This window comes from Rhynchophorus ferrugineus, unplaced genomic scaffold (assembly GCF_030347505.1).
Source record: "Rhynchophorus ferrugineus isolate W39M unplaced genomic scaffold, kcgeb_rfMv2 rfM649, whole genome shotgun sequence".
In the NCBI taxonomy this organism is placed as follows: domain Eukaryota; kingdom Metazoa; phylum Arthropoda; class Insecta; order Coleoptera; family Curculionidae; genus Rhynchophorus; species Rhynchophorus ferrugineus.
The window spans coordinates 1-7,500 of NW_027473226.1; the positions used below are offsets into that span (position 1 = coordinate 1).

A 7,500-nucleotide genomic window follows, 5' to 3' on the forward strand; every position below is an offset into this window, starting at 1 on the left:
CATGTCGATCATGAATTCTTTCGTGAACGATATATTCGAAAGGATAGCCGCCGAAGCGTCGCGTCTCGCCCATTACAATAAGAGATCAACGATCACGAGCAGAGAAATCCAAACCGCCGTTAGGTTATTGTTACCCGGTGAGTTGGCTAAGCACGCCGTTAGCGAAGGTACCAAAGCAGTCACCAAATATACCAGTTCTAAGTAAATTAATTCACATACCTATGTGTGTTTCAATATACTACTTACCTGCAAAATCGGTTCTTTTCAGAACCACAATTGGATATACATTTTAAAAAATGAAATGTTAAACAGTAGCTGACATTTTATAAAAACAGAATTTTCAGATATATATATATATATTGTAGTTATTGTATTGAATTATATTATATCATTATAATCTGTTATATAGTAAGTATATAGAATAAGTTTTGTAAAAATGGTACGGCCCGAGATTGTTATTTAAAAATAAGGTAAAGTATTTCTGGAGTGACTTCGAAAATATGTGTATTCATTTTTATTACGTTTATGACTATATGATAATTAATTTATTTTTCCTAACTGTGGCTAATTGTGGATTGTGGCTAATTTCTACACGATAAGTATTAATCACGGGAACGTCTCGAAATGAACAAATAGGAACTGTAATTAATCAAGAATTTAGAATGGAACTATCGTCCTAATATAATGAGGATCGTCAAAGAGAAGATACTTTTTTTTTCGTTTACTAGGTTGACCTTGCTTGGGGACAGTGGAACTCAGTGGAAAATCGCTGATGGTGGGTGAGGAGGATAGGCCTGTGGTCAGAATCGATATCTTGGAGTACTTGCAGGTCAGAGGCTTGATTCGAATTTTGATAGATAAAAAAGTCAATTATTGTCGGTCGATTGGAGGAGTAGTGAGTTGGTTCGCTTGGAGCAATAAGCCCAAGTTCCAACTCATCTATTATCCCGGCCGATAGTAATTCTTCCAATAGCTGTGTGGTTGATGGCGTTGAAAATGGCCTGAAAATCTCCTTGGTCATCTGAATATGTTCCGAAGAGTATTTCGCCAATGGAGATCGGGTTCGTGTTCTAGTGGAATCCAGACCAGCCAGACGACTGTTATCTTGAGTTCCCCGTACATGAGTGGGGGGAGGAATTGGTCTTTTGGGTTTGGTTGTTTTTGGAGTAGGTCGGCACTTGCATCCCGAGTAATTTGCGGTGTATGGTTCTCAACAGTTGGTGCATTTCGGCGGGGAATTTCTGTCTTTGGGACTTGACGTAGGCCGGAGTGGCTTTACAGTTGGCCGATGAATGACCGTAGAATTGGCAGTTAAAACGTTGAACGCGCCTGCCGTTGCCGCGCTGGGCTTGGACTTTTACCACCTGATTCATTAGGCGGTCGACCGCGAAGATACGGCGTTCCTCTCGAGGAACCGACCAACATGGATTGGATTGAAACCGAGCTTCATGAGCGCGGTTCGGACTTCGAGTTACCATTACGTCGAGAGAGAAATATAATATATTAGCTGACCCCGCAGACACTCCGTACCCTGTACTCAATGGATAAATAAAGGATTCATTCTATCAAATTCTTCGTTCAAATCACTTTCGAATCATCCTTAGGAACATTCTGATATCGGAAAACCTTATCCGTAGTCGATAAACGATATCTAACGGATGAATTATAGAAAATGGCCAATAAGCGGCAAATATCCGATCGTAAGGGTGCACCATCGTTTCGGCGAATCATTCTTTTGGAATCTTACGTTCTACAAGCAAAACATTTATTCATAGGTATATACCGATAATAACGAACGGGCCGACGTAACAACCTAAAATGTCCTGAAATACGTGAGAACAGTTTTACTCCGATCGCCGTATCGATATGTGACAGTATCCATCCTATGAAGGATCTTTACATTCTACTAGCATAATTTTATGGATCGGAATTTTCCGACTTTTAAAGAACGTGATCGGCAGTCTAGAAACGGCCTGAGGACGTATTAACACGAGAGGTTAAAATTATTGCTTTAGAAGTTCACGTTGTCTAAAGCTAAAGTTTATTCATCGGAACATTCCGATAATAACGAGAACGGGCAGACGTAAAAACGAAAAATTTGCGCAACGTCCGTATAAACGATCTGTTCTAAAACACCCATACATTTCCGATAGCTGGCGAGAGACCCGCGCTTAAATCGTGTGCGCTTCTACGTGGGGCGATACGAGAGACGGATACGACGGGTCGGGTCGACCGGCGCTGTGACACTTTTACCGAGTGGCTTTTGATCAGCGAAGGTGGTATTACATATTATATGTTAATATATAAGATCCGAACCGTATTTTTTTATTTATCTAAATAAAAAGCGTATTTCGTCGTGTTATTATATATTCGTAACGCTCTCGCGATTTTGTATCGTCGTTTCGTTGTTCTTCCTGGTCGGTTTTTTTCGATATATCGGGAAGCGTACGACGACGACGACGGTATCACTGCGAGATCGCGAATTCGGCGGGAACATTCGGCTTCGTTAGAAGAAGATGATCCACGATTCATATGCGATTGGAATTATTATTTTTATGGACGTATCGGTTTTTCATCGGAACGTTCATAAAACAGCAACACATTTTGCGATAGCTCTCTGCTCTCCGAGCGAGAATAAAATAAAAAATCACGAAACGTTTCTCGTACGAGGTTTCCTTGTCGCTTTATATATTTCTATCTAGCGAAGGGTTCGGAGAGAATGTTTTTCGAGGTCTTATAAACGCCGAACGATATTTTGCGGCATCCAATTTTCGACGTAGTCGACGATCGTCGTCGATAATCGAGATAATTGGGTGCCTAGTCGATCGGTTGTGTATAAAAAAAACAAAAGATGTGTCTAAGATGATGATATCGTTTTGTTTTATTAGACAACTAATATTAAAATGTAAGAGCGTGGCGCCTCGGACCGGTTTTTCCGTCGTCTAGGCGCGCTATCATGCACCTCCTTTTTATTAGTCGTCGATATATATTATATATCGTCGTCTTACGCACACGTTTCTTTATAAGTCAAACTTATAAAATAAACTGTGTCTGTATTTGTTTTATCTGCTTCGTGTCGATAAAATAATAAGAACAGTTCCCTGGTTGATCCTGCCAGTAGTCATATGCTTGTCTCAAAGATTAAGCCATGCATGTCTCAGTACATACCGAATTAAGGTGAAACCGCGAAAGGCTCATTAAATCAGTTATGGTTCCTTAGATCGTACCCACAATTACTTGGATAACTGTGGTAATTCTAGAGCTAATACATGCAAACAGAGCTCCGACCAGAGATGGAAGGAGTGCTTTTATTAGATCAAAACCAATCGGTTTCGGGTTCGCGCTCGTCATCGTACAACTTGGTGACTCTGAATAACTTTAAGCTGATCGCACGGTCTCGCACCGGCGACACATCTTTCAAATGTCTGCCTTATCAACTGTCGATGGTAGGTTCTGCGCCTACCATGGTCGTAACGGGTAACGGAGAATTAGGGTTCGATTCCGGAGAGGGAGCCTGAGAAACGGCTACCACATCCAAGGAAGGCAGCAGGCGCGCAAATTACCCACTCCCGGCACGGGGAGGTAGTGACGAAAAATAACGATACGGGACTCATCCGAGGCCCCGTAATCGGAATGAGTACACTCTAAACCCTTTAACGAGGATCAATTGGAGGGCCAGTCTGGTGCCAGCAGCCGCGGTAATTCCAGCTCCAATAGCGTATATTAAAGTTGTTGCGGTTAAAAAGCTCGTAGTCGAATTTGTGTCTCGCGCCGCCGGTTCATCGTTCGCGGTGTTAACTGGCGTGTTTTTCGCGAGACGTCCTGCCGGTGGGCTTAGTCGTGTCGCGTCGCCGTCGCGCGTGCGTTTCGGCGTGCGTGTTGTGCGCGTCGTGGTTACGACGGCCCAACTCAATCCTGCCGCGGTGCTCTTTACTGAGTGTCGAGGTGGGCCGGCACGTTTACTTTGAACAAATTAGAGTGCTCAAAGCAGGCTAAAATTTCGCCTGAATACTGTATGCATGGAATAATGGAATAGGACCTCGGTTCTATTTTGTTGGTTTTCGGAACCCCGAGGTAATGATTAATAGGAACGGATGGGGGCATTCGTATTGCGACGTTAGAGGTGAAATTCTTGGATCGTCGCAAGACGAACAGAAGCGAAAGCATTTGCCAAAAACGCTTTCATTGATCAAGAACGAAAGTTAGAGGTTCGAAGGCGATCAGATACCGCCCTAGTTCTAACCTTAAACGATGCCAGCTAGCGATCCGTCGACGTTCCCTAATATGACTCGACGGGCAGCTTCCGGGAAACCAAAGCTTTTGGGTTCCGGGGGAAGTATGGTTGCAAAGCTGAAACTTAAAGGAATTGACGGAAGGGCACCACCAGGAGTGGAGCCTGCGGCTTAATTTGACTCAACACGGGAAACCTCACCAGGCCCGGACACCGGAAGGATTGACAGATTGAGAGCTCTTTCTTGATTCGGTGGGTGGTGGTGCATGGCCGTTCTTAGTTGGTGGAGCGATTTGTCTGGTTAATTCCGATAACGAACGAGACTCTAGCCTGCTAACTAGGCGCTTTTTGACATCCTAAAGGCCCGCCGGCCGCGTTGCTTTCGGGTTTCGCGGTTCGTGCGCGGTTTTTACTGTCGGCGTACAAACTATTCTTCTTAGAGGGACAGGCGGCTTCTAGCCGCACGAGATTGAGCAATAACAGGTCTGTGATGCCCTTAGATGTTCTGGGCCGCACGCGCGCTACACTGAAGGAATCAGCGTGTCTTCCCTGGCCGAGCGGCCCGGGTAACCCGCTGAACCTCCTTCGTGCTAGGGATTGGGGCTTGCAATTGTTCCCCATGAACGAGGAATTCCCAGTAAGCGCGAGTCATAAGCTCGCGTTGATTACGTCCCTGCCCTTTGTACACACCGCCCGTCGCTACTACCGATTGAATGATTTAGTGAGGTCTTCGGATCGACACGCGATGGCGTTTCGGCGTCGTCGATGTGTAGGAAAAGATGACCAAACTTGATCATTTAGAGGAAGTAAAAGTCGTAACAAGGTTTCCGTAGGTGAACCTGCGGAAGGATCATTACAGTGTGTTGTTATGCCTATATATATATAATAGGTAAACGTACAAGTCTGTAAAAATCATTGTCGAACGTTAAAGAGCCATCTACGAAGTTCGGAAGTTCCGATCGAATTTCGACGTCGTCAACGTAGCTGTTTTCGGGTACCTATAATATATGGTTTTAAAAGATGTACGCCCGAAAGCGGAGATATATACGATGAAGATGTTGTTATATAGGACGACGAGTAATAATCGTCGGCCTACGACGGATTTCGTTATAAATGGACAAATCGAGCGCAAAATAAAACGATTTTGCCAATTATATTTCTAATCGACGTTTCGATCCTCATATCGACGAACATATACGATGATCGGTAATGTGATTAGTTTACGAAAATCTTATCACCCTTCGTTTGTTTCATTCCAAAAGGGTGAGATTTAGTTTACGAAAATATTGCCAAACTATGATCAGCGTATGCTCTTTTGTTGTCGTACGAGGTGAGACGACGAAAATTTACAACGAACGTCACCATTTCGAGTAGTCTGTCTCCGCTCCTCTCGTTGTGTGTAGTGGAGAAGACGAAAATAAACCGTAAGAGCGTTTTAAAGTCGACGGCGGCTGCGAAAGGGGCGCAAGCGCTGTCTATGACGTGAGCGCGCGTCGTCGTCGTCGTCGTCGTCTTATAATAGAAACGTTTCGATATGCGTTTAAAACCTAACTTAAAAAAAGATTACCCTAAACGGTGGATCACTTGGCTCGTGGGTCGATGAAGAACGCAGCTAATTGCGCGTCAACTTGTGAACTGCAGGACACATGAACATCGACATTTCGAACGCACATTGCGGTCCTGGGATCTCATACCCGGACCACTCCTGGCTGAGGGTCGTATCTCATTTCAAGACTGCTCGGATTTTCTTTGATCTTCGCGATCGACGAGAAATGTCTGAGCGTGCTGAGCGTATAAGCGCGATTCGATCGCGACGTTCTAAAACGTGACAGCGGACCCGTACGTGTGACCTAACTCTCTCGTACGGGTCGTACGAATATGAAAGGGATGAGACGTGTTTAAAACGGTCGTTCGCACGTTTTTGTGATAAACGTAGCGCGCACCATTAATACGATCGTCGTATCCGATAAAATTAGTTTTTAATCGACGTCGGATCGTAGGTGCGTTGTCTCTCGAATACGAGGGAGAAAACACCGTTTTTCGACGGCGCGTCTTTTCCATTCTAAACTTTTATATTTCGTATTGGCTCCTAATCTTCATTATTATGATGATTACGAGCGCCACGCATATTAAACTAGCGACCTCAGAGCAGGTGAGACTACCCGCTGAATTTAAGCATATTACTAAGCGGAGGAAAAGAAACTAACTAGGATTCCCTTAGTAGCTGCGAGCGAACAGGGATTAGCCCAGCACCGAATCCCGCGACCGACATCGGGCGCCGGGAAATGTGGTGTTCGGGAGGGTCCATTATCTCGACGTTACGTCGCGCGTCCAAGTCCATCTTGAACGGGGCAACAGCCCATAGAGGGTGCCAGGCCCGTAGCGACCGTGACTGACGGCGAGAGGATCTCTCCTTAGAGTCGGGTTGCTTGAGAGTGCAGCCCTAAGCGGGTGGTAAACTCCATCTAAGGCTAAATATAACCACGAGACCGATAGCGAACAAGTACCGTGAGGGAAAGTTGAAAAGCACTTTGAAGAGAGAGTTCAAGAGTACGTGAAACCGTTTAGGGGTAAACCTGAGAAACCCGAAAGGTCGAAGGGAGAAATTCATTCGCGGCTCGTAGTAGGCGGCGTGCGATCGCGTGACACGTGACGTTTCGGCGTTGCGCGCGCCTTTCGTACGTCGATCCGGCGACGAACGCGTGCACTTTTCTCCTTGTAGGACGTCGCGATCCGTTGGGCGTCGGCTTAAGGCTCGAGGTGGAGACCGTAGACTGCGGTTCGCGCCGTTTTCGTTTACGGACCCTCGTGTTCGCGGTCGACTCGCTCGACGGTATACCGAATGGTTTAAGGCCGCTACTCGTTAGCGTTCGGCTCGTCGCAAGCGCGTCAGATGCACGTCGGTAATCGGACCCGGTGCCGTTTCCGACCTCTGATGACTGTTGGCGACGAGGTTCTCGAACAGACCTAGACCGATCGGCGACGCTATAGCTTTGGGTACTTTCAGGACCCGTCTTGAAACACGGACCAAGGAGTCTAGCATGTGCGCGAGTCATTGGGAATCACTAAACCTAAAGGCGTAATGAAAGTGAAAGTTCGTCTCGCACGAACTCAGGGAAGATGGGCGGTTTACCCTTAAAAGTGGCCGCTTCGCATTCCCGGGGCGTCTCGTTCTCATCGCGAGAAGAGGCGCACCAAGAGCGTACACGCTGGGACCCGAAAGATGGTGAACTATGCCTGGTCAGGACGAAGTCAGGGGAAACCCTGAT

General features: G+C 46.0%; 2 non-coding genes and 1 pseudogene across 2 annotated transcripts; all 3 read left to right on the forward strand.

The window, feature by feature from the left end:
• The first annotated feature begins 3,098 nt into the window (after positions 1-3,098).
• Positions 3,099-5,087, forward strand: LOC143206339 (small subunit ribosomal RNA). Its single transcript, XR_013008318.1, has one exon. It is a non-coding gene; the product is annotated as a small subunit ribosomal RNA (ribosomal RNA).
• Positions 5,088-5,795: 708 nt separating this feature from the next.
• Positions 5,796-5,950, forward strand: LOC143206338 (5.8S ribosomal RNA). Its single transcript, XR_013008317.1, has one exon. It is a non-coding gene; the product is annotated as a 5.8S ribosomal RNA (ribosomal RNA).
• Positions 5,951-6,369: 419 nt separating this feature from the next.
• LOC143206340 (uncharacterized) overlaps positions 6,370-7,500 on the forward strand; it is a 3,158-nt pseudogene continuing 2,027 nt past the window's right edge.